The sequence below is a fragment of the Canis aureus genome, chromosome 3 (assembly GCF_053574225.1).
Source record: "Canis aureus isolate CA01 chromosome 3, VMU_Caureus_v.1.0, whole genome shotgun sequence".
Taxonomy (NCBI): Eukaryota; Metazoa; Chordata; class Mammalia; order Carnivora; family Canidae; genus Canis; species Canis aureus.
Genome location: NC_135613.1, coordinates 3,474,832 through 3,501,616, shown reverse-complemented (window position 1 = coordinate 3,501,616; position 26,785 = coordinate 3,474,832).

The window sequence follows — 26,785 nt, the reverse complement described above, 5'->3', positions numbered from 1 at the left end:
CCTGGAGGTACCATCCCTACAAGACATTAGCATGGATGATCCTAAGGATTCATATATGAGGATATTCCAGGGGAGTTGTTTCTATAAATCGTATGCGGTGGGCTTTCAACTTAAAGATCTCTCTGTACCATGAGACAGTTCTTTCTAAATATCTATAAAAACTTATGTGATGCCATCTCTGTTATAAACCATTTTCCTACTTAGGCATGGAGTAGGAGTTGGGAGCAATCAAGAATTCTATCATTAGTAGAATTCATATATAAATTGTTTGTGTATCTTATTAAATACTAAGCACTGGTATTTTGAAATATGTTATATTTACATATATTGCATCTGAATACAGAATTGATCCATTCTACTTGCATACAGCCACATACATTGATTGACAACCCAGTTTTAAGTGAAAGATAACTATGAGAAATATTTATAGAAAAATGTGTGTATATGTATGTAAAAAGAAACACTGTTTTGCAAGTTTCACATGTATCTAAATAGATTACAGAGAACGTAAATGCATGTGATTACACATGCATACATGACCCATCTCATTTGGCTGAGGAGGTCTAGAATCAATGACATCCCAGGACCAATAACACACCAGGTGCTTAGATATTGGTTTCTAAATACCATTCTCTAATAAGAGGAACATATTGGACTCCTGGATTGGATTTTCAAAACAGAAAAAAAGGGACATTAATGGAAAAACTGGTAAAATCTGTACAAAGTCTGTAGTTACTTTAACAGTAGTGTCTCAATTTTATTTATTTAATTTTAATAGTGGTCATATGGCTATTTAAGATTTTTCATGATAGGAGAAACTAGATGAAGGATATATATGAACTCTGTCGTATTTTTTGTAATGTTTCTGTAAATTTTAAGATATTCTGAAATAAAACATTTTAAATTTACAGAAAGCAGTTTTTTATTAGAGGTATATAAAGGAAGGGTGATTGGATTTGAAAGGGAAAAATAAATAGGAAGATATGCTTAATAATGGTGTGACGGTAATAGTTTACTATAGACTGAAAATATGATTAATCCAGCCTTGTGCAACTCAAATCCAACAAAAGGGACTTAAACAAAATAACCAAGCTAGTACAAGGTTTAAATATTTAAATTCCGGTTAGATCTAAACTAGTGTAGAATACATATTTGGTGAATTACTGTGGCAAAAAACAAACACCAAAAACAAATAAACAAACAAACAAAACTTGAGGGTTGGCTATTTCTAACAGGGGTAACAAACAACTAACATTTAGTGAGCACTTACTATGAACAGGATGCTCTTTAAAGTCCTTTACAGGTAGCAGCAAATTTAATCTTTGGGTTACAAGCTACAATAAAATCCATTTTCTAGAGAAGGAAGCTGTGAGACAAAGGAATATAGAGAAGGAATTTGTGAGACAAATAAATCGCCCAATAGACAATGTCTACGATGTTTAGAATAGACGAAGTCAAATCTGAATCCAAGCAAAGCAATAGCAAGGCACATCCTCAGCCATCAAGCTCTGTCAGTGCTGTCTGAGCCCCTAACAGCTCTAATAATACTTCTTAAGAAAGGAAATCAAATTGTGTGCCCAGATATTATGCTTTTTTAAAGCTTATATATCCATATTTATATTAAAAATACCTATTTAAGGACATTAGAACATAACACAATTATTTATTTATTTATTTATTTATTTATTTATTTATTTATTTATTTTAAAGATTTTATTTATTCATGAGAGACACAGAGAGAGAGAGAGAGGCAGAGACACCGGCAGAGGGAGCAGCAGGCTCCAGGCGGGTGGGACTTGATCCCAAGACCCTGGGATCACACCCTGAGTCAAAGGTAGACACTCAACCGCTGAGCCACCCAGACGTCCCAGTAACACAATTTTAAATTGAAAATATTCTAATAACAACAAACAGACGTTTTCCAAATAGCAGGTTCCCGGAAGAACCATAGACTTCCAGCAAACTAAATCACAAATTGAACTCAGGCTATATCTTCATGACTTTATTTCGTAAAAATTCAGAAGCATTTTTTATCGTGACCAAGAAATACATATAATAAAGAACAACAAATGCCACAAACAAAGTAGGTCTCTCATTTGAACAACTAATATGAGTTCTCGCAGGTGTTTGCCACCGATTCTAGGACTTTCACCTTCTGAAGCTTAGCAACACCGAAGCAGCAGGAGGGTTAAAATTAATCTGACCCTCTCTAGTTGCTTATCGTGAAACGAGATCATGATTCTGCATAGTACGTGGAACCTTCTGAATCACTGACTTATGTCCATCTCTCTGTTACATGCCCATTCACTCATTTAATTGTCTATAATATGCAAGACATTGTACCTATTTTATGGGTACAAATATGATATTAAAGAAAGATAGGTCTTTTTTCCATTTGAAAATACAAGCAAATTGGACAAAAAAAAGTAGCATAAACATATTTTCATCAGGCATCTGGAGGACCAATCACTTTCTTACTTATTCTGACATAGTGAAAAGGTCATAGACTTTGAAATAATTTTATAGAAATTTTTTTTCCCACTTACTGCTTATGTGTTATATAATTTTAAAATTATTCCTCAAAAGCATATTTTTGCTACTCTGTAAACAAAGGACAATGATCCAAATGTATAAGAATTAGTGGAGTATTATAGACCACCTAAGTAGAAGACATAAGACATAGCCCTTGGCATATAGAAGGCTATCAATGGATATTAGTTACTTTTAAAATTTTTTTTTACTTTAATTATTGACTCTGGAATGAGACTGATTGAGCTGTGATACTTAACCAACTGAGCCACCGAGGCAGCCCAGGGACTTATAATGTTTGAGCAATATAACTCACACGAAACATTTAGCATAATACGCGGATCATCATCATGTGTCCCGATCAAAGTTTAGCTACTGTTTTTATTAGCTTTATCATTTATTTCATAATTTTTATTATTTTATTTCGGGGTCAATATTTCTCACACCAGACCTTACTGAATTCATCCAAAAAATATGAGACATGTCAAATGGTATAAACCACATATTAGTGATAAAAATAAATAAATTTATCCTAAATACGAATATATTTGCATCAGGAGAATAATTAAATCTGTGGTCTACGTCTGGCACAAGACATTTTGGAGAATGGACTGTGAATCCCGAGGCTTACTTTAGCCATGTGGTGTTCTGCTTTGCTGCCCTGAGCCCAGAGACCTGGCCTGGGATGTTTCTTGCCCCTTGAATATCTCCGTATTCTTCCTAATATTACTTGGACGTCTCTCTCCTGTCTGCTTTATGGCATTCCTTTGTCACCTTTGTATGAGAGCAAAGAGAAGCCATATCCGAAGTGATAAATTCCTACCACAGAGCACTCCAATCCGTCCTGTGTCACCGCACACACCCCATCATCTTATATTAGAATCAGGCCTTGACTTTTAGAAGGTCCTCCCTGTGCGGATGCATTGCGGATTCACCTTTAGCAAAAGCTCCTTGCAGCCAGGGATCCATGACCAGATAATGGGATCATCCACGCTGCCTCATTTATGCAGTGACTCTTGAACCATGTCATCATGAAGTTCTTTCATTCCTTCCGCCAAGAACCACTCAGATAGAAATGGCTCAAGCCCTTTGAAGGAACCAGTCTTGGGCAACTATCATTTAAGACAAGGGAAAAAGACTTTATTCACTAGGCCTTATTCAAGTCTCCTCATAAATATATATCATTGGAAATTTCAAAGGTATTTTTTTCTACGGGTCAATCCTTTTCCTTTGAATTTACTGTTCTTAAAATAACAGCAAGTGCTTTTATTACTGGAAGGCAATGTGATGTTTTGTAAAAGAACAAGATTCAAGGTTAGGCAAAAATAATCTTAAATAAAAACTCTATGACAATGAATAACTGCAGTTCCTCGCAAATTTATTTATCCTATGTCACACACTTGTTTTCTTTGTCTAAAAATGAGAATGTGTGTAGATGTGCACATATATATGCACACACATATCCCCACATATATGCGCATACACCGTATGTGTGTACACACTCACACACACACACACACATAATGAGTTTACCAGGGATATTAAATGGGAGCATGTTTTAAAATGTCTTTCGGGCAGCCCAGGTGGCTCAGTGGTTTAGTGCTGCTGTCAGCCCAGGGCCTGATCCTGGAGACCCGGGATCGAGTCCCACGTCCAGCTTCCAGTATGGAGCCTGCTTCTCCCTCTGCCTGTGTCTCTGCCTCTCTCTCTCTCTCTCTGTGTGTCTATCATGAATAAATAAATAAAATATTTAAAAAAATTAAAAAATAAAATGTCTCTCCTGGCACTCAGAATGTATTCCTTAAATGTGGCAGAGTTCCTTTTGGAAAATTTGTGTGTATGAGCCAAATAGCCCTCAAGTCTCCTTGGTACTATGGAACAGAGAAATATTGTATTCTGGGAATTAGAAATAGCCTCTTGCTCCCCAGCACCTACTCCAGCATATATTTAAACCTTACCTTGCAATGGTTATAAGATGCAACATGGATTAATATATTCATCATAGGTGGCGTAGCAGAAGGACCAACAGAACAGTGGCTTTGAAATCTAAAAGCTTGGTTTAAATCTGGTTGCTTAGGAGGGGAGGATACCAGTCTTGATATTACAAGTCTCTCATTTTTCATATTCAATATTTTATCAATACCACATATAATTTCCTTCCATATCCATTCTTTTGAGTCCCCACCGCCATTAGACCTATCTTGGACTCCATCATATTTAGCTTCAACTATATTACACCCTGGTCTTGCCTGCTTCAAGTTTGATAGCCAGCATCATCCTTCCAGCATAAAAATCTGATCAAGTTGCTTATCTTCTTCAACTCATCAAAGATTTTCCATTACTCTATAAGGATAAAGTCCAAGCCCCTTAAATAGTTTATAAGACTCTTAATTAAATGACCTTTGCCTGCACCACCAGACTCAGCATTGGCCACATACTTTCTTCTTTGGCTTCCCTCACAAGGCTTACCATTTCCACCCCCACCCCCAGTTCCTAAGACATTTGCTTTAAAGTGCTTCCAAACACATTTCTTGCAATGTCCAACCCCATCCCCCTAAACCTCACCTCACACATTCACCTTAGTAACTCTTCCTCTAGACAGTAGGTAGATAGGTAGGTAGATACACAATTACAACAGTGTAAGATCTACAAAGCTATTGGAATAATAGTACTGAGAATTCCTCAATAACCCGCACCCAGTTTTTAAAACCTTACCTTATTATGGTATATTTATTATAATTAACAAGGGGATGTTGATATTGTTGTTAGCTTTAAGTCTATGCTTTATTTAGATTTCTGCAGTCTTCCTTGATGTTTTTTTTCTATTTTCAAAATCTCTTCCAGGGTGCCACATGACATTTAGTAATCATATCTTGTAGGTTTGTCTTGGTTTTGATAGTTTCTCATGTTTTTCTCATTTTTCAAGACCATGAGAATTTTGAAGATTACTGGAGAGATATTTCTAGAATCTCTTTCAATTGGCTCTTTCGTCTGATGGTTTTCTCATGATTGGACTGGAGTACAGGTTCTGTAGGGGGTACAGATTTGTGGGAGAAAAGCTCACAGACAGGAGAAAATGCCATTTTCATTAGCACATAGAAAGGGTACATACAATCAATGTGACTCATCATTGTTCATGCTAATCTGGGTCTTTTGGCTTAAGGAAGTATCTAGCAAGTTGTTTCTCCCTTTCTATGTTATATTCTTTGGGGGGAAAGTAGTATACATAGCCACACTTAAGGAAAGGAGAATTATATCCTATATCTTATGAACAGGGTATCTACTTAAATTATATTAGCTAAACCATAGAATGACTATGGAAGTTTGCTTTTGCTTTGTTTCTGGAAGAGATTGTAGAGAATTGGTACCATCTTATTTGAAAGCATGGTAGGATTCACCTGTGAAACAATGTGGGTGTAATGATTTCTCTTTTAAAAATTTACTAGTAATTGGGCATCTCGGTGGCTCAGTTGGTTAAGCATCTGATTTTTTATCTCAGCTCAAGTCATGATCTCAGGATCCTGACTTGGAGACCTATATTGCACTGGGCATGGAGCCTCCTTAAGATTCTCTCCCTTTTCCATTTGCCCCTCCCCCTCCAGTTCATGCATTCTCTCTTAAAAAAAAAAAGAAAAAAAAAGTTTTATTAGTTATTAAAGAATCTTTATTAATAGATTTAAAAACTATTTGCATTTGTGTGGGTTTTGATAGTTTGCATCTCTCAAGAATTTGGTCTATTTCTTTTTAATTGCAAATTTCTAGACAAGGAGCTCTTTATTAACTTTTAATTTTTTTAAATTTTTAATTTTTTTCATTATTAACTTTTTAATTTCTATAGGATCAGTAATGATGACATCTCTTAAAATTCTGATACTGATCATTTGTGTCTCCTCTCTTTTTTCTTACTTAGCCTGGCTAGAGGTTTCTGAATTTTAACAGTATTTTCAAATAACTAATCTAGAGTTTTGTTGACTTTTTCTATAGTTTGCTTTTTATAAATTTTTAAGTTTTTTTCTGGGATGCCTGTGTGGCTTACTGGTTAAGCTCCTGCCTTCAGCCCAGGGCGTGACCCTGGAGACCCCAGATTGAGTCCCACGTTGGGCTCCCTGTGTGGAGCTTGCTTCTCCCTCTGCCTGTGTCTCTGCCTCTCTCTCTCTCTCTCTCTCGTGTCTCTCATTAATAAATAAATAAAATCATAAAAAGAAAAAAAAATTAAGTTTTTTTCAAATTCATATTATTGTTTGTTTCAGAAGAATATTTCTTCTTTAGGTTTCATATGGTAGACAGATTGTTGGTTTTTATATTTTTAAAATTTCTAATACATAACTTTTTTATGTATCAGTTTTGTATATAAAAACCTATATATTTTTCCCAATGTATAAATCCTGCATATGAATTTTCCTCTAGCATTGCTTTCCCTGTATCCCACAAATTTTGATGACTTGTATTAACATCTAATTCAAAATAGCTTTACATTTCTCATGAGACTCCTTCTTTGATTCATGTATTATTTATAAATATTATCATTATATGCATCATGCATTGTTATAAGTGTGTTGTTGATTTACAGATATTTACATGGTCTCACTTAGTTTTCTGTTATTGATTTATGATTTAATTCAATTGTAGTCCAAGAAGATACTTTGTATAATTTCTATTATTTTAAATTTAATAAATTCAATTTTATGGCTCACAATATGTACTATCTTGATTGAATGTTTCATGTACACTTGAGAAATTTTTTTTTCTGCTTTTGTTTGATGAATTCTTCTACAAATGTCAGTTAGATAAAGTTGATTGATAGTAACGTTCAGGTCAACTCTGTCCTTGTTGATTTTCTGCCTGCTTGATCTGAGATAGGATTTATCTTTCTGTAACTTTTAAAGGACTTCACTGGTTATAAAATTCCAAGTTATTCTTCTTATTTCTGTCAATACTTCTAATACTTCATTAAATTCTCTTCTTGCTCATATGCTTTTAAATGAGAAATCTACTATAATTCTTTCCCTTGCTTCTTTAGAGGTAGGAGGTCTTCTGACTAGTGTTCTGGCTTCATTCAAGATTTTCTAATTGTCTTTGTTTTTCTGCATTTTCAATATGATATGCCCTATGATAAGTTGTGATTGTTTATTCTGATTTCTAATCTCTGGGCTTCCTGGAGCTGTGATTTGGTGACTGGTTAATTTGGGGGAAGCTCTCAGTCTTTATTACATCAAATATTTATTTGGTCTTTTCTCTCTTCTTCTTTGAATATTCTAATTATCTCTTTCTTTCTTTCTTTCTTTCTTTCTTTCTTTCTTTCTTTCTTTCTTTCTTTCTTTGTACAAGTAACATAGTATTTTACTTTTTTGTATGGGTACCACACCACTTTCTTCCTGTCCCAGGACTGCATTATGATGCTGAGTATAGGACTCCTTTGGTGTCCAAATAAATAAACTCAGAAGTACAAAAGAGTTAGTGACACATGGATTTATTTTTGAATAATGAGAGATGAAGCCAGCTTAAATATTTTTTCTTTCCTCAATATGGAGCAACTGTTCTAAAACAACGTTTAAATGCAGCCTCTCAAAAGGGCTTCCCCTTTATACCTTGGATCCTCCTTTTATTTATTATTTATCTGCTTTATTATTTTCCTTTATTTCTACCTCCCTGAAATGTAGTACCTTTCCTCCAGCTCCAGTTTCTAGTCATTAAAGATAAAATAAGAGTAACTATAATTATAATTCTACAGCAAACAATTATACAGTAGTTACCAGTACTAGGAGTTGTTTCAAGTGCTTTATCCATACCTAAATATGTGCACCTATTTTATCTCTCCTACCATAAACCTATGGATTCTGTTTATTATGCCAATTTTATAAATTAGAAAACTGAATCTCAGAGAGGCTATATAATATGTTTGCACCTATCTATCTCACAACTAATAGGTCTAGGATCCAAATCTAGGCATCAAGGTCAGAATCCATCCTCTTGAATGCTCCATCATGATGGCTTAGGCTAGAACTATTCAACTCTGTTAAGGAATGATAAGAGAGACAAAACAAAGAAAACCAAAAGGAAGAACTAGGTTTACTGCTACCTTTGATGGATGGGCAGTCTCGGAATTCTTTGTGGAATAGATTCTAGAAATTATTTGCAAACTAATATTTAACATGAAGGAAATATCTGTGCATGGTGGGCAGAATGTATGTGCCATGGTAGTTTTAGGCAACAGTAAGTCATAGCCGCGAGGACCTAAAGCTGCATGTAGTCCATCCTCATTTCATGTGCTGGAAAACTGGAGCACCTGTGTGGCTCCAGTGGTTGAGCATCTGTCTTTGGCTCAGGTGGTGATGCTGGGGTCCCGGGATCGAGTCCCGCTTTGGGGTCCCCACAGGGAGCTTGCTTCTCCCTCTGCCTGTGTCTCTGCCTCTCTCTGTATCTCTCAGTAATAAATAAATAAAACTTTTTAAAAAGTGCTGGAAAACTGAAATATAGATAGTCAAAGAGTTGGCCAGTTCACTCTTCATGTTATAAATGACTTAGTTATAACTTTGTTAAAATTAATGCTGATGATTTCTTTTGGAATCATCACAAAATATGAATCTACATGATTTTCTACATCTTCCATGAGTTTGAATAATTTAAGGACTATAGAAGATCATTTGATAATTAAATATTTATGGAATGTTAGTTGTCCACACAGAAAGAAAGATAAAAGCTTTTAAAGTTGATTCTTAGAGAGTTTTTAAATTATTAACAAACAAGTAAAATAAGAGATTAAGAAAAGCAAAAGGACTATGTCCATTATGAATTACATAGGTATTTATGATTAGCTAAATTTGTTTTTGTCCATAATCATGAAAGAAAGAGGTTATTGAAGGAGTGGGGCTCATGTCTGGCATCTGAACTAATACATCTTATTTAATTAAGATATAATTGTCAGTTAAAGACCATGAGATATAAATTGAATTTTGGACTAATATATGAGAAATGCAAGATGCAAAATGCATCTCTTTCATCCAAGAGGATCTCATAATTAATGGGACACACACAGAAACAAATACCCAACAATTATTGTGGCAAATTGTGATAAATTCTAAAAGATATAAATAAGTAAAGGATCCAGAAACACTGATAAAGGAGATACAATAACCTGAAATACATGTGGAGAAAGATATTCTAAGAGAAAAGAGCAGGCAGTAGAAGTATCCATGCAAAATCAGTGACTCTTTTGGTTATGTTGCCAACCTTTATTTTTTTTAAGATTTTATTTGTTTATTCATGAGAGACACAGAGAGAGAGAAGCAGAGACATAGGCAGAGGGAGAAGCAGGCTCCACGCAGGGATCCTGATGTGGGACTCGATCCCAGGAACCCAGAATCATTGCCTGAGCCAAAGACAGACACTCAATCACTAAACCACCCAGGTGCTCCTATTGATTAATCTTTAGATATTTAATTTATTCCAAGGAGAAATGTGACTTTGTTGACATAGACAAAAAAATAAAGAGAAATTGTCTTTTTGAAAAGATTTTCAGTACAAACTTTTTTATTTACCACTTGTGCAAACTTGTCAAGGCCCTTGAGCATATCACTTGTATTTCTGATAGGGTCTATTAAGTGATATTTAGTTTTATGATAGTGATTTTCTTTTCATAAATTGTTATGAATTTGTAATTCCACTTCATAATAGTCATATTTATCTTTTCTTTATATAGCCTTCCATTAAAACAATGTATACGCCATTGTATTATCTGTATTCTGTAGGTGTTTATTTGTTTTTGTGGGCGTTTAATATTTATTAAAACAATGAATCAATGCCTCAACATTAATTTTTTTTTTTTAATTTTTATTTTTATTTATTTATGATAGTCACAGAGAGAGAGAGAGAGGCAGAGACACAGGCAGAGGGAGAAGCAGGCTCCATGCACTGGGAGCCTGACGTGGGATTCGATCCCGGGTCTCCAGGATCGCGCCCTGGGCCAAAGGCAGGCGCCAAACCGCTGCGCCACCCAGGGATCCCGCCTCAACATTAATTTAATGAGACTGGATTTCTATATTAGTCACAACTCTTTTGATTACAAGTTACAAAACTAAGAAAAGTAGCCCAGGGTACAGAGATATTTATTGCAAATTGAATCACCTATTGGAAGTCAAATGATAGATTTGATTATGTCTGAATAGATTTGCAGTTGAATCACTGAGCGTTCCTTCTTTCTTTCTCTCCTCTCTTCTCTACTCATTTCCTCTCTCCTCTCTTTCTCTCTCAGCTCTTCTCTATTTTTACTGTCTCTATATTCTATCAGACGGGTTTCTAGGGCAAAAAAGAGGGCCTTCAGAAAGGACATCAACCTGGTCTGTAGAGCTGAGGAATTCCCCAGTAAGAACATGGTATAGTGTATCTTGTTAAATCCATCTTCTAACTCTTTAGAAACAGTTTGGACCAGAGGCATCAGGTGGTAAGCGGGTGAGGTGGAATAAGATATAGTCCTATCAGACATGGGATAGCAAGACGCAGTTTCCTAAGGGAACGATGCAGCTTGTTGGATTGTCTTTAATCCCTTATTTATTAATTTCTTATTTATTTTTTACAAGATTCACTATCTGAGAGACATAGTGAGCTCTGATTATATAAGCCCACATCATCACAGGAAATGAATTATCCAGTTCACTAACATGAGACCAGAAAGAGAAACTACTGAACCTGGGGAAACAGCTAACTGGTGATCATCTGCACCCCCATCACCTAAGGCCGGGCTCCTCCAGACTGCAGCAAACCCCCTAGATATGATTTTTATTTTCACTCCAGCACATGAAATTATCCATAGACCAGATCCCTAAGTCTTCCCTAATGGTCTCTCATAGAATATTAAACATCCGAACTTTCAATATCTCAGGTGCAATACGTCCTCTGAACTGTGAATTTTATGCAGTCCCGGACAACACAAATACGGTCAGGATTGCTGCATCGTCTTGTAGTCTGCGTGAGTGTGAGTGTGCAGCCGAAAACACCTCCAGAATATGTGCTTTCTTGTGCACCAGTTATTAATGTAGCCAGGCACGCTGTCAGTCAGAGTGTCAGCCAACCGGCCTCTGAGCCTGCATATCAGGCACCCATGCGGCTGGTCATCCCTGTAATCAGACCCTTAGCTGGTCCGCTGGCCGTCACGTAGGTAGTCAACCAGCCAGCCTGCAAGGTAACTAGTCAGTCGGCCAGGCAGCTAGTCAACCAGCCAGTGGACCTCTGAGCCAGGGAGTGATTGAGCAAGTCAGTAAGCCTGGCCTTCCAGCTTGGAAGCCGGGCATCCAAATCTTTCGCCCATCTACCAGCCTTTCATTCGGCCAGCCGGTCGGTCCTCAAATCTAGCTGCAGAGCAGTATTTTCCAGTTTTTTAGCTTTGCCTGGCCTTTAGAATTGCTCTGGATTACTGCTTACTCTCTCAATATTTTGAATCATCAGGAGCACCCTGAATTATTCCACTATAGGTTCTCTAACTAGACAGGATATTTAAGACCTCACAATGTTGCAACTCCTGATACTCAGAAGGGACAGTGTCCTGCAATATGTGAACAGAGTCAGCTGGTTTGCCAACGTTGTGCCGACATCCGTGTAAGGAAGCAGCAGTTGCAGAACTGTCATATTTTAATGTTAGAATTAACACGTCTCTCAGGTGCTCCATGTACGTAGTACTTTGTAGATAATTTCAACATTTTAAAAATAAAGTAGAGATTTACCCTTCAGGTATTATAGAGTTAGGGATTTCAGGTAATCCAGATATATCTTCCTCGGTTATTTCCAATGAGTCAGTTTGCCTCTATTGAAAAAGAACAGCAGATTCAATGTTCATTCTTAAATCCACTCATTCTCCCAATCACTGGTTTACTGTATAACAGGCGGTGTTCCAAAGTTTAAAGACAAAACAAACAACAAACAAGCAAACACCATGCTTTGAAGTAATCCATGGACTTTGACATCAGTGAAAACAAACAATAAGGGCTCTAACACTGACAAAAACACAGTCTTATGTGATCGCCCATGGATGTTTCCAGAGAATGGGATGATACTGAAGTGAGTTTCTTTTTTTTTTTTTTTTTAATTTTTTATTGGTGTTCAATTTGCGAACATATAGAAAAACACCCAGTGCTCATCCCATCAAGTGCCCCCCTCAGTGCCCATCACCCAGTCACCCCCACTCCCCACCCACCTCCCTTTCTACCACCCCTTGATGAGGTAAGTTTCAAGGAGGAATTTCTGCCTGTCCATCTGGAGTGGAGGCAGAAATAATAAGGCCTCTGGGAAATTTGCAGAGCCCTTGTAGAAAAGTGCCAAACCTTTCTGTTTTCATGGATCAATCTACACGAGTGTGGAAAATACCATGGAGGAAATGAGGCTACAGAAGCAAGGTAGGTCTTACCACGCATATCTAGTCCTTGGATTAACTTCACCCTGGAAATAACAGAAGAACCCTGGGAGGACTGTGGCTGCAAGCAGGGGTTCCGAGCCCTCAAGCGCTGACAGTTTCTCTGCCACTGCGCCCATATGCTTGGCCAGCACTCTCCAGACTATTTTGTTCATGAGTTCCCAAAAGGATTATTTCAAACCTCAACTCTCTCAAATATTTAAATAAGCGTATGACATTTAACGCCAAGTGTAGATAGTTGGAAATATTCTAATTCGTGGCACATTTTAAATGGACAACATTTGAGAACAGGACACATGGGTCATTCTTATATTCAAAGGAAATGCAAGTCTTAGAGCAAGCTGAGAGCTTCTCTTTTGGATTCATGGGCCCAGTTCCAATGTATGGAGGAGGGTTTCCCACACTCCCAACAAGCCATTCTCAGACAGCAGCTGGGTGTCCTAAAATTCAACTCAATTCTGACCATACCGACCAGGACATAGCGTCAGGTCCCACAGGTAAAGGGCCTAGTCTCACGCAACCCGCCCACCACTCTACCCACCTCCCACCTCACTCTGGATGCCAGTTGCAAACATAGTGTCACCTGTGTTTCTTTGCTACTGGCTACAGATCAGAGGCTCCCACCACCCCTCTCCTCAGGTTCCATTAATCTGCTACAGTTGGTCACAGAACTCAGAGAAACATTTTTCCTACTACATTACTGGCTTATTATCAAAGGATATAGGTCAGGAAGACCAGATGGAAGAGGTGTGCAAGGCAAGGTCTGGGGAAAGGGTTTGAAGCTTTTATTCCCTCTCCACTGCCACCGCTCTTCCCACATCCAGGCGTTGACCAACCTGGAACTTCCCAGTCTGTCCTTTTGGAATTTTATGAAGGCTTCTGTACGTAGGCAAGGTTGGTGAAATCACTGGAAAGGAAGAGGCACCATGGGGCCGAATGTTCCAACCCTCTAATCGCAGGGTTGTTTGCCCCGGGCCAAGATTCATCCTTCAGGGAGGAAGGGCCACGAGCCACCTCATGAACTAACAAGAGGCCCTATTACTGTCCACACTTAGGGGCTCCCAAGTGCCTCGGGGCTCTCTGTCAGAAATGGGGACAAAAGTCGTATACAGTCATCCCTCTCTCTCTTTTTTTTAAAAAAAGATTTTATTTATCTATTCATGAGAGACACAGAGAAAGAGAGAGGCAGAGACCCAGACAGAGGGAGAAGCAGGCTCCATGCAGGGAGCCCGACTGGGACTCAATTCTGGGTCTCCAGGACCACGCCCTGGGCCAAAGGCTGACGCACACCTGCTGAGCCACCCAGGGATCCCTCCTTTATGGTCTTTCACAACACCCTGAGCACCTCCAATCCCGCCTGAGGTGTCAGGAGAGAACAGCAGGACCCCAGAGGGAAGGGGCTCCCCGTGGATGGTGGGGTAGAGGACGGGGGATTCTTGGCCTTTTATTTTTTACTACTTTGTTTTAAAATTTCTCTTTCACTTTAATGGCCCTTTTGTTTTAGTTCAGTCTGTTTTTTTTTTTTTTAATAATAAATTTATTTTTACTGGTGTTCAATTTGCCAACATACAGCATATCACCCAGTGCTCATCCCGCCAAGTGCCCCCTTCAGTGCCTGTCACCCATTCACCCCCACCTCCCGCCCTCTTCCCCTTCCACCACCCCTAGTTCGTTTCCCAGAGTTAGGAGTCTTCATGTTCTGTTTCCCTCTCCGATATTTCCTACCCATTTCTTCTCCCTTCGCCTCTATTCCCTTTCACTATTATTTATATTCCCCAAATGAATGAGACCATATAATGTTTGTCCTTCTCTGATTGACTTATTTCACCCAGCATAATACCCTCCAGTTCCATCCACATCGAAGCAAATGGTGGGTACTTGTCATCTCTAATGACTGAGGAATATTCCACTGTGTACATAGACCACAGCTTCTTTATTCATTCATCTTTCGATGGACACCGAGGCTCCTTCCACAGTTTGGCTATTGAGGACATTGCTGCTAGAAACATCAGGGTGCAGGTGTCCTGGTGTTTCATTGCATCTGTATCTTTGGGGTAAATCCTCAGCAGTACAATTGCTGGGTCGTAGGGCAGCTCTATTTTTAACTCTTTGAGGAACCTCTCCACAGTTTCCAGAGTGGCTGCACCAGGTCACATTCCCACCAACAGTGTAAAAGGGTTCCCTTTTCTCCGCATCCTCTCCAACATTTGTGGTTTCCTGCCTTGTTAATTTTCCCCATTCTCACTGGTATGAGGTGGGATCTCATTGTGGTTTTGATTTGTATTTCCCTGATGGCCAGTGTTGTGGAGCATTTTCTCATGTGCGTGATGGCCATGTCTATGTCTTCCTCTGTGAGATTTCTCTTCATATCTTTTGCCCATTTCATGATTGGATTGTTTGTTTCTTTGCTGTTGAGTTTAATTTTTTTATTTTTTTATTTATTTATGATAGTCACAGAGAGAGAGAGAGAGAGAGAGAGAGAGGCAGAGACACAGGCAGAGGGAGAAGCAGGCTCCATGCACTGGGAGCCTGATGTGGGATTCGATCCCGGGTCTCCAGGATCGCTCCCTGGGCCAAAGGCAGGTGCCAAACTGCTGCGCCACCCAGGGATCTCTGCTGTTGAGTTTAATAAGTTCTTTATAGATCTTGGAAACTAGCCCTTTATCTGATAGGTCATTTGCAAATATCTTCTCCCATTCTGTAGGTTGTCTTTGAGTTTTGTTGACTGTATCCTTTGCTGTGCAAAAGCTTCTTATCATGATGAAGTCCCAATAGTTCATTTTTGCTTTTGTTTCTTTTGCCTTCGTGGATGTATCTTGCAAGAAGTTACTGTGGCCGAGTTCAAAAAGGGTGTTTTAGTTCCTTCTGATCTTTGTTTTCAACTTCTGGTCTCCTACCTCATCAGAATCATCTAGGGTGGAATTTACTTAGGTCGTGGTTGATATTCTTGACTTAGCCCACTCATATAGCCACTCTGCACTGAGCAAAATGACTAGAAGGAAGAACTTACCACAAAAAAAAAAAAAAAGAAACAATACTCTCTGCCACTGAATTACAGAATATGGATTACAATTTGATGTCAGAAAGCCAATTCAGAAGCACAATTATAAAGCTGCTGGTGGCTTTGGAAAAAAGCATAGAGAATTCAAGAGACTTCGTGAGTGCAGAATTTAGATCTAATCAGGCCAAAATTTAAAGTCAACTAAATGAGATACAGTCCACACTGGATGTCCTAATTGCTAGGGTTAAGGAGGTGGAAGAGAGAGGGAGCGACACAGAAGACAAGTTGATGGCAAGGAAGGAAACTGAGGACAAAAGAGAAAAACAAGAGCCCATGAGGAAAGGTTAAGGGAAATAAACAATAGTTTAAGAAGGAAGAATCTATGTATAATTGGGGTTCCAGAAGAGGCTGAGAGGGACAAAGAGCCAGAAAGCATATTTGAACAAATCATAGCTGAGAACTTCCCCAATTTGGGAAGGGAAACAGGCATTCATATCCAGGAGATAGAGGCCCCCTTCAAAAAAAAAATCAATAAAAACCATTCAACACCTCGACATTTAATAGTGAGACTTGCGAATTCCAAAGATAAAGAGAAAACCCTTAAAGCAGTGAGAGACAAGAAATTCTTAACTTATATGGGGAGAAATATCAGATTAGCAGCAGACGTCTCCACAGAGACCTGGCAGGCCAAAAAGGGCTGGCAGGATATATTCAGGGTCCTAAATGAGAAGAACATGCAGCCAAGAATACTCTATCCAGCAAGGCTCTCATTCAGAATAGAAGGAGAGATAAAGAGCTTCTAAAATAGGCAGAAACTGAAAGAATATGAGACCACCAAACCAGCTCTGCAAGAAATATTAAGGGGAACTGTAAAAGAAAGGGGATGCTGAAAGAAATAATCCACAAAAACAGAGACTGAACAGGTATTATGATGACGCTAAATTCATATCTTTCAATAATAACTCTGAACGTGAATGGGCTTAATGATCCCATCAAAAGACGCAGGGTTTCAGACTGGATAAAAAAGCAAGACCCATTTATTTGCTGTCTACAAGAGACTCATTTGAGACCTCAGGACACCTCCAGCCTGAAAATGAAAGGTTGGAGAACCATTTACCATTCAAATGGTCCTCAAAAGAAAGCTGGGGTAGCAATCCTCATATCAGATAAATTAAAGTTTATCCCAAAGACTGTAGTAACAGATGCAGAGGGACACTATATCATACTTTAAGGATCTATCCAACAAGAGGACCTAACAATCATGAATATTTATGCCACTAATGTGGGAGCTGCCAAATACATCAATCTACTAATAACCAAAGTAAAGACATACTTAGATAATAATACACTAATAGTAGGAGAGCTCAACACAGCACTTTCTGCAAATGACAGGTATTCTCAGCACAACAACACCAAAGAAATTAGGGCCTTGAATAATACCCCGGGCCAAATAGATTTCACAGATATATACAGAACTTTGCATTCAACACAACTGAATACATGTTCTTCTCAAGAGTACATAGAACTTTCTCCAGAATAGATCACATACTAGGTCACAAATCAGGTCTCAATGGATACCAAAAGATTGGGATTGTCCCCTGTGTATTTTCAGACCACAAGGCTTTGAAACTAAAACTCAATCACAAAAAAAAAAAAAAAAAAAGAAAAAGAAAAAGAAAATCAAACATGTGGGGGTTAAAGAGCATCCTGCTAAAAGATGAATCGGTCAACCAGGAAATTAGAAAAGAATTAAAAATATTCATGGAAACTAATGAAAATGAAGATACAACCACTTAAAATCTTGGGGATACAGCAAAACAGGTCCCACGAGGGAAATACATCCCAATATAAGTTTCCTTCGAAAAATTGGAAAAAGAATGTACAAGCTAACCTCGCACCTAAAGGAACTAGAGAAAGAACAGCAGGTAAAACCTACAGCAAGCAGAAGAAGAGAGATAATAAAGATTTGAGTACAATCAATGAAATCGAGACCAGAATTGTAGAACAGATCAACAAAACCAAGAGTTGATTCTTTGAAAGAATTAATAAGATAGATTAACCATTAGTCAACCTTATTAAAAACAAAAGTGAAAATACTCAAATTAATAAAATCATGAATCAAAAAGGAGAGATCACAACCAATACCAAGGAAATACAAACGACTTTAAAAACATATTATGAGCAGCTATACGCCAATAAATTAGGCAATCTAGAAGAAATGGATGCATTTCTGAAAAACCACAAACTATCAAAACTGGAACAGGAAGAAATAGAGAACCTGAACTGGCCAATAACCAGGGAGGGAACTGAAGCAGTCATGAAACAGCTCCCAAGACACAAAAGTCCAGGGCCAGATGGCTTCTCAGGGGAATTCTATCAAACATTTAAAGAAGAAAAAATACCTATTCTAGTAACATTGTTCTGATTGATAGAAAGGGATGGAATACTTTGAAACTCGTTCTATGAGGCCAGCATCACCTTAATTCCAAAACCAAAGACCCCAAAAAAGGAGAATTATAGACCAATATCCCTGATGAACACAGATGCAAGAATTCTCAACAAGATACTAGCCAATAGGATCCAACAGTACTTTAAGAAGATTATTCACCATGACCAACTGGGATGTATCCCCAGGATGCAAGGCTGGTTCAACACTCATAAAGCAGTCAATGTGATAGATCATATCAACAAGAGAAAAAGCAAGAACCATATGATTTCCTCAATAGATGCAGAGAAAGCATTTGACAAAATACAGCATCCATTCTGACCAAAATTCTTCAGAGAGTAGGGACACAGGGAACATTCCTCAGTATCCTAAAAGCCATCTATGAAAAGCCCACAGCCAATATCATTCCCAATGGGGAAACACTGGGAGCCTTTCCCCTAAGATCAGGAACACGACAGGGATGTCCACTCTGAGCACTGCTATTCAACATAGTGCTAGAAGTCCTAGCCTCAGCAATCAGGCAACTAAAAGAAATAAAAGACTTTCAAATTGGAAAAGAAGAAGTAAAACTCTCCCTCTTTGCAGATGACATGCTACTGTACATAGAAAACCCAAAAGACTCTACCCCAAGATTGCTAGAACTCATACAGCAATTTGGCAGTGTGGCAGGATACAAAATCAGTGCCCAGAAGTCAGTGGCATTTCTATACACTAACAATGAGACTGAAAAAAGAGAAATGAAGGAGTCAATCCCATTTACAATTGCACCCAAAAGCATAAGATACCTAGGAATAAACCTAACCAAAGAGGTAAAGGATCTATACCCTAAAAACTACAGAACACTTCTGAAAGAAATGAAGAAGACACAAAGAGATGGAAAAAATATTCCATGCTCATGGATTGGAAGAATTAATATTGTGAAAATGTCTATGCAGTCCAGGGGGATTTACACATTTAATGCAATCCCTATCAAAATACCATGGACTTTCTTCAGTGAGTTGGAACAAATAATCTTAAGAATTGTGTGGAATCCGAAAAGAACCCAAATAGCCAGGGGAATGTTGAGAAAGAAAACTAGAGTCAGGGCATCACAATGCCGGATTTCAAGCTCTACTACAAAGTTCTGATCGTCAATGCAGTGCGATCCTGGCACAAAAACAGACACATAGATCAATGGAACAGAATAGAGAACCCAGACATGGGCCCTCAACTCTATGGTCAACTAATATTCGACAAAGAAGGAAAGACTATCCCCTGGAAAAACGACAGTCTCTTCAATAAATGGTGCTGGGAAAATTGGACATCCACATGCAGAAGAATGAAACTGGACCACTCTCTTACACCAGACACAAAGATAAACTCAAATGGATGAAAGATCTAAATGTGAGACAAGAACCCATCAAAATCCTAGAGGAGAACACAGGCAACACCCTTTTTGAACTTGGCCACAGCACCTTCTTGCAAAACACATTTATGAAGACAAGGGAAACAAAGCAAAAATAAACAGTTGGGACTTAATCAGGACAAAAACCTTCTGCACAGCAAAGGAAACAGTCAACAAAACTCAAAGACAACCTACAGAATGGGAGAAGATATCTGCAAATGACCTATCAGATAAAAGGCTCATATCCAAGATCTATATAAAGAACTTACCAAACTCAACAGCAAAGAAACAAACAATCCAGTCATGAAATGGGCAAAAGACATGAAGAGAAATCTCACAGAGGAAGACATCACCGGCCATCGGGGAAATACAAATCAAAACCACAGTGAGATCCCACCTTACACCAGTGAGAATGGGGAACATTAACAGAAAAAGAAACCAAAAATGTTGGAGAGGATGTGGAGAAAAGGGAACCCTCTTGCATTGTTGGTGGGAATGTGACCTGGTGCAGCCACTCTGGAAAACTGTGTGGAGGTTCCTCAAAGAGTTAAAAATAAAGCTGCCCTATGACCCAGCAATTGCACTGCTGGGGATTTACCCCAAAGATACAGATGCAGGGAAATGCCAGGACACCTGCACCCCGATGTTTCTAGCAACAATGTCCGCAATAGCCACACTGTGGAAGGAGCCTCGGTGTCCATCAACAAATGATGGATAAAGAAGATGTGGTCTATGTATACAGTGGAATATTCCTCAGCCATTAGAAACGACAGATACCCACCATTTGCTTCAACCTGGATGGAACTGGAGGGTATTATGCTGAGTGAAATAATTCAATCAGAGAAGGACAAACTATTTATGGTATCGCTCATACAGGGAATATAAAAAATAGTGAAAGAAATTATAAGGGATAGGAGGGGAACTGAGTGGGGAAAATTAGGGAGGGACGCAAACCATGAGATATCCGTAACTCTGGGAAACAAACAAAGGGTTGCAGAAGGGGAGGTAGTTGGTAGGATGGAGTGATTGGGTGACAGGCAATGAGGGGGGCACTTGATGGGATGAGCACTGGGTGTTATGCTATATATTGGCAAATCAAGCTTCAATAAAAAATCTATATATCTAAAAAAATAAAATTCATTTTAAAAATATTTATTTATTATGCATAAAGATATATTTTATAGCATCTGGTAGCTGATAGTCTCTCTTTACACATATTTGGATTAGTATTAATATTAGTGTAATTAATATTAGTATAATTTACAATGAATTTATAATATATGTATTTGCTGAATTGGATTCTTAATCACATGAAAGGGGCTTTTTTACAATTAGAGCATTTATTCACAGAATAATATTTCTTATTGGTAGAGTGAGAAAGAGACCAACACCAGTTACATCTTTTTTTTTTTTTAAACAAAGATAACTTCTGAGTACTCCATGTACATAGATAAGTAGAAGGGAATAAAAAGAATTTTGCCATGTAAAATCACTCAGTGTTGTAAACCCTTCCAAGCTGCGATCCAAAAAATTCATAATTTTCCACCATCGGTATGTTTTCAGTGATCTGTCAGTGGAACCTCCATTATGTCACCCATGATTTTGTCAAAGAAAAGTACTGAAAACCATTTGACTTGGAAACAACTTTATTTCCTGGTCAGTGGAGTCTTTATCTTCCTTAATGTCTGGGAACTGCATCAAAAAAGTCGCACTAAGCCTTACCAAGTTATTAACTCTCTTTTTCATCAACCTACAGAAACCTTGTTTATCCTCATACAACCTGAGAGAATTGAAAGACATGTACCGTTAACTGAAAGCAACTTTGCCAACACGCATACACCATTACTGTAGCGCCGAGGGATGACTTACAGGCATTAAAGCGCACTGACATTTAGATCATGGCTTAATGAAGCTTTAAACTCTTCCGGTAAAGTCATATGTTTATCAACTATCCAGATAAAATCAGAGAAAATCCAGATAAAATCAGATAAAATCCAGATAAAATCCTTCACTTCTGGCCACTTATACCATTCTCTAAAAATAACACTGAAGTTCAGTGGGAAGGCCTTTTCAGAAATGGTGCCAGGCCAATGGAAAATTACATGAGCAAGAAAAATCTTCGTCCATTGGTGTGTGTCATCACTAGACTTGGGCGCAGGCCTGGGGCATAAGAGGCTCCTTACCCTCTCCCCTGTCCTTGGAATATATATTCCAACAACTATTTCCATAGAAAGAGCTGCTTCAAGGACATAGTCTTGAAGTCATCTGGACTGAATATGTAACCCAAACCTTATTAGCGCCTTTGTACAAACTCGTAAGATTCCAGCCTGCGGGTGAGGAGATCTTCTTACCTTGTGGTCACTCAGAACAAGCCTCCTTCCTATGTAAGTTCCTTTGCTTACTAAACCGTCTACCTGCCAACCGGGGGAGATCTGCTTTTTTCTTTTTTCAGTCTCCCTTTGACCTCCATATTGGGGCTGAGGGGGGGTGAGCAGATTGAGAACCCTCAGCCTCACATTATAAACAAATATGAATTCCATACATATTGTAGAACTCAGTATGAAAGGGAGAATAATGAATCTTTTAGAGAAAACATAAGAGAATACCATTATTTCTTTGAAGCAGGCAATCAAAACAAAACAAAAAAACAAAAAAACAAAAACAAAACAAAACAAAACAAAACAAAAAACCCTAACAGGACCATCACTGGGGTCCTGGGTAGGTCAATTCCTTAAGCATCTGCCTTCGGCTCTGGTCAAGATCCCAGGGTCCTGTGATTGTGCCCTGCGTTGGGCTCCCTGCCTAGAGGTGTCTACTTCTCCCTCTCCTTCTGCCCCTCCCCATTGTTCATCTTCTCTTTCTTTCAAATGAATACATTTTAAAACGTCTTTAAAAAAAAAAAAAAAAAAAAGGAGCGTCAAAGTGCTAAACATTAAAGAAGTAAAAATGTGCTTAATAGGTTATATTAAAATTGACAACTTGAGTTATGCAAAGGATCCTGTAAGAGAGTGACCAAACAACCGAATAGAAGGAGGGAAGATAATCACATTACAGATCCTATATTCAGGATATATAAAAGAACATTTACCAACCAATCAGGAGAAAACATGATCTGATTGTAAGGTAGGAACGGCACTCTAGGACGCATTTCACACACATGGAGATTCAAAGGGCTAAGGAGCTTAGGGAAGGTTATCAACTCCGTCAGTCATCAAGGAGATGCGTATCAAACCCAAAATGTGATAGCCCCGTCCACCCCCAGAAAGGCTGTGTGCTGAACTAAATACTGGTAACAACGAGGGGCGTTAACATTTCTGATAGAGGCCCTCTGTACCACTCTTGGGCAGTCACTTACAAAGCTAAGCTTATGGAATGACCCAGAAACTCCACACTTACTTATACACTCAGTCATGTTTTAGTACCATTTATTTGAAATATTCTCCTTTGTGCTTTGTGTTCCTCTGACAGATTGTGTTGGAAATCAAGGGACTGTTTGAATGTGTTCCTAAACCAGTGAGATAGTTTTTTGAAGGGGTTGAGGCGGGGGGTCACGGAGGTGGGGCCCAGGGCAGGTGGGCCTTGGGAAGGGGTGGGCTCCAGGCAGGCCCGCAGCAGGGGCACTTTCTGGAGGGCGGGTGCCCCGGAGCTAAGCTGATCCAGGGAGCCAAAAGCCACCATGGAGGGGAAAGCAGCCCGGTGTGCAGCGCTGGTATCACTACCGCCGCCCATATTCCTTTAATAACTGTGCCTTTGCAGAAGATGTTAGGATCCGATAACTTAAGCCCTTGAATTTGTTTCCCTTCAAGGCTGTCTTGGCTGATCTCAGAATGTTTGCATTTCTATATAAAGCTGAGAATAATCTTTTCAGCTTCTACCAACAAACCAACAAAATCCTTCTATTCTTTTAATTGGAACTGTCTTGAATCTACAGATAAGTTTGGGGAACATTGAAATCTTAGCAGCTTGGGTCTTCCGAAGGACTAGGTCCATTTATAAGGTTTATTGAATTTTTAAGATGATACGGTTCTGGGTGCTGTTTATTACAACTTTGTTAATAACCCTGAATCATAGATTATTTATGCATTCTTCCCAGCTGCCTGTGAAGTTTATGGACACCAAATTAGCCAAATGACCATAGAAAACTGAAACTTAGTCTTTCCATTTTTTTTTCATTCTGGATGTTTATGTTTGTTTGCTTTTTTTGTTTTGTTTTGTTTTAATTTCTCTATTATCTTCCATTCCCATTCAATTTTCCCATCTAAATTCATCAATTGTTCTGGTACTAAATTCATACAAAGTCGTAGTGGCCTAGGACTAACCATTAGCATTCTTTCCAGTGCTAAGAAACAACCCCTATTTGTGTTTACAGTACAGAGTTATAAATTACATTGAAATATCATTCAGTTAGAGTCATTCTCCAAGATTGTAAAGAGATGGATGGTCTCCAGGGGAGGGTTGTCATAAAAAGGAAAATCAAACCAGCTGAATAATACAATAAGTCTCTGTATAAAGCTAGCTCAGCCAAGCAGGGATATGAAAGGTGGCAGCCTTTGAGGAGATGGCTGACAGATTTCATTTGTTGAGGATCAGATCTTGCCCTGGTGTCACATGTCATATTTTCCCACCACCCTTTTGGTGTTCTACAGGCACCCTCTCCAGGTGCTGTCAGGGGAATATGCGGTGGCTGCCAGTTACAGGGCAGGCATGTTTAAGTCAAGTGTATAAAAAACAGCCATTTTCCTCTCTCCCGCGGTAAGCTTCACACAGAATCTCTGGTTGATTTACTAATCATATGGAAAGAAAGTGAGGCTGGCATAAGTAAGTTTGACTCTTTCATTTCCTTCCTTCTTTAACTCCCTTCCTTCCGTTCTTCCTTCCACTCTTCCCAGCTTCTCTCTCCACTTTTCTTCCTCTCCCTCTCCAGCCTTCTTATTTTCTTTTCCATTTTTTCTTACCTAATTCTTCTTTAGCTCCTCTTCTACTGTTTATGAAACTTGCCCTCCTTACCCTAACCTGCTTACCTGCTTTCTACTACTCCCTTTCTCCTTGCAATTATGGGGTTGTGTAATTCGTCCATGGTTATCATTTTCTGACTATGGTGTGCTTTCATTGTTGGAGGAATCCAACCAAATGTTGTTTAAGACTCATGCTTGCTTCATCAATTACCCTGGAGACTCTCCTTGACTTCCTCTTTCACTCTTACTTCACTCATTCTCTCTTTTCTCTTTTTATATCTATTGTGAGTGAGAGTGTGTGTGTGTGTGTGTGTGTGTCTTGCTGTCAAGGCATGGTGCTCTCTAGGTTCCAAGAACTGAAAGATGAGCAAATACTCATCTCCGACCTAGAGTAGTTCACCAACTTACTCCTTCAGTTTTCTCTTAGCCTTGACAACTGACAATCCCAATCAGTGTGTGAAGAAGGAATCCAAGTCCATCACAGTAAAGACCATACAGAGTTTATTAATAAACCTGAAACAAGGTATTCAGGGCTTTAGAGGTCATGTGTGAACATATGCATAGGCACTTTAAATACGTTTTATGATTTTTTTTTCTTAGGGAAACAAAAGAATATGAGGTTTGGTTTAGCCTTAAAGTGTAATACCTAAGTATCTATATGATCTCATGATTCTCAGCCAATTTCATTCCTGGGACTACCTGTTCTTCTTTCTATCCTCAACTCAAACACTGTCAACATAATTAAAATTCTCAAAATTATTCCAGTAAATGTGCTTGAGTCTAATAACCAAAAAATAATGTAGTAACAGTTAAAAATGAATTCAGGCATTTTAACCATTTATCCTCATCGTGCCTAACATGTACTATGCTCTGTGTGCTCTCGCTTATTCTCTCTCTCTTTCTCTCTCCTAGGCACACTCACGTGGAATATATAGTGTATAAAGTCATATCCTTATCATACAGTGAATTTGGAGAAATGTTGTAGATGAATGACTGAATGAATAAGTCATCTTGAAAGGATACAGGTTTTAGTGTCCTGGGTTTTTAATATTTTGTACATTAGGATGGACAATTTCAAATCATAAGTATTGGACCAATGTTTTAAACAGTACACTGATTTAAGAAAATCATAGAAACCTCTTGAAAAATAAGTTTCCATTTATATTTGTGATCATGTAAATTATTATATAATAATATAAATCACTCTATATGTGCCTTATGGTGTGATGATCAAAACATATTTTTAAAAGGTGCTTTGTAAATGACAAAGCCGTTATCATTTACATCACAAACATCGATGTTATTTCATAAGTACCTGGGAAAATGTCATTAGCGTAAAATTTTAAAATTTTACCATGATGAAATTCAACAAGGAATGATTAACAAAGCTGACTTGTGCATGTGTGTGTGTGGGGGGGGGCACATGTGAATGTGCATAATTAGAAGTAGTAAGTCTGGAATGTTCATGAAAAATAGGAAGCTTAAAGCATTTATCTCAGGACTGGTATTTGATTACTCCCTGCCTACAGTCTAATAAATAATAAAGTAAGCCTGATACTTTTTCATAGATGCCGGCAGAAGATATGAAATTCCTTGGTCAGAGACAAAGAATACTGTCTTTCATGGCACAGTAAGTAACATGATTATCACCACGTTTGTATCATTTCCTCTTGCCCCCCAAATCCCATGTGGAAAGCCTCGACAGATGCGCCCGTACACAGAGGGTTGTATTCTAAAGGAGGAACAGTGAGCTCAAGAGACCTACCATTTTATAGCAAGCAGAAAATACGTAAACCTTCATTTTTCGGGGAGATGTTTCCCCTTAATTACTTGCTATAAGCACAACCCTGAGAAATGGCCCCAGTGTTGAGTGGCCCGGGCATTGAGTAGTGGGCCTCAGAAGCATGTGGGAACATGCAGCACACATGGAGAAATGTCTCCCAGCATTTTTTTCTCATATCCTTTTATATTTTCTCATTCAGAAAAGCGACATTGGGCTCTAAATAATATGGTCTTCACCATAATTCTGGACTTTGCCTTAGTATTGTAAACCGAGGCTCACTATAAA